General features: G+C 43.2%; 1 protein-coding gene and 1 non-coding gene across 4 annotated transcripts in view; both read left to right on the forward strand.

Moving 5' to 3' along the window:
- LOC101859483 (LIM and senescent cell antigen-like-containing domain protein 1) overlaps positions 1 to 1,225 on the forward strand; it is a 61,324-nt gene that overhangs the window by 16,075 nt on the left and 44,024 nt on the right. The gene's annotated exons all lie outside the window — the stretch shown is intronic.
- On the forward strand, positions 1,120 to 1,201 carry TRNAS-UGA. Its single transcript has one exon. It is a non-coding gene; the product is annotated as a tRNA-Ser (tRNA).

The raw sequence follows: 1,225 nt of genomic DNA on the forward strand, positions 1-1,225 counted from the left end.
CTCTCTCTCTCTCTCTCTCTCTCTCTCTCTCTCTCTCTCTCTCTCTCTCTCTCCTCACCTTTCCCGTTTTCTCACGTCATATTTTTATAATCATGTTGCCCTCGGGCGCTATGCGGGCATTATCTCGAAGCTGTGATTTATGCGGTGTCTTGTGTCTGTCCGTTAGAGTTTGGGAAGTCGTTCAGCCTTTTCTCTTTCTTTTGTTGGTGATTGGAGGGCGCCATAAGTCGTCCTCATTTCTTTTCTTTTTTCCCCTTCGTTTTTCCGTCTCTCTGTCATGCTACTGTATTGCACTAAATGGCCGTTGACGGGCTTCACTTTACTCAAACTCACACGTCTCTTTTTTCTTCCTTTGGAAAATGCTGTCGATTTTGGGCGGTTGGCGGGTGCTCTGGTGTGGTTTGCTCCTTCTTTCCTATCAGACATCTATCGTCCTGCCTTATTTTCCCTCCTTCTATTTTGTGTTTGTTACTCTCTTGTAAACCCTCTAATCTTCGGCACTGTTGTGTTCATTACGTGCTGGAAAAATGTTTTGAATTTTATAATTTCTTTTATATGGTTTGAGATCTCATTCATTATCTGGCTGTCAGTAATGCCAATACAGTTCTATACCCTGTTGGTCCTTTCTTTTTCTCAACCGAAACTTTCAGTGTTTTTCAAGACTAGGTTTACAAATTGGCCTACGCAGACGAGAGAGAGAGAGAGAGAGAGAGAGACCATTGTCAGTCTCTTCTTCTTCTCCATATTGTACTCCCCCGATCCAGTCCTTTGGGTTGCTAGTTTTTGGCATTTTTAAAAATCCATAAACTAAGTTAGTGGGTGGTTGGCGGGTACTTTCTCGTGGTTTGCTTGCTCATTTTCTTCCCTATCAAGCATCTATCGTCCTTTATCTTTCTTCTTTTTTTGTGTTTGTAACTCTCCTGTAATGCCTCTAACTTCCGCACTTATAATATCACGTTTTTGTGTTGGAAGTGCAGTAACGCTCTTACTGAAACTGAAACCGCAACTTTGGACATTGTTACTTCTTACCATGCTGTTTTCTTTAAGTGCGATGTTCCCGGTAGTGCATTTTGGGTTAGTGGGCTTATATAATATGTTTTTGTTGCAGTTACAGGAACAGCTGTCGTGGCCGAGTGGTTAAGGCGATGGACTTGAGATCCATTGGGCTTTGCCCGCGTGGGTTCGATCCCCACCGACAGCACATTTTTTCACTGAAAGAGGGGGG

Source organism: Aplysia californica, unplaced genomic scaffold (genome assembly GCF_000002075.1).
Source record: "Aplysia californica isolate F4 #8 unplaced genomic scaffold, AplCal3.0 scaffold00203, whole genome shotgun sequence".
Lineage (NCBI taxonomy): Eukaryota > Metazoa > Mollusca > Gastropoda > Aplysiida > Aplysiidae > Aplysia > Aplysia californica.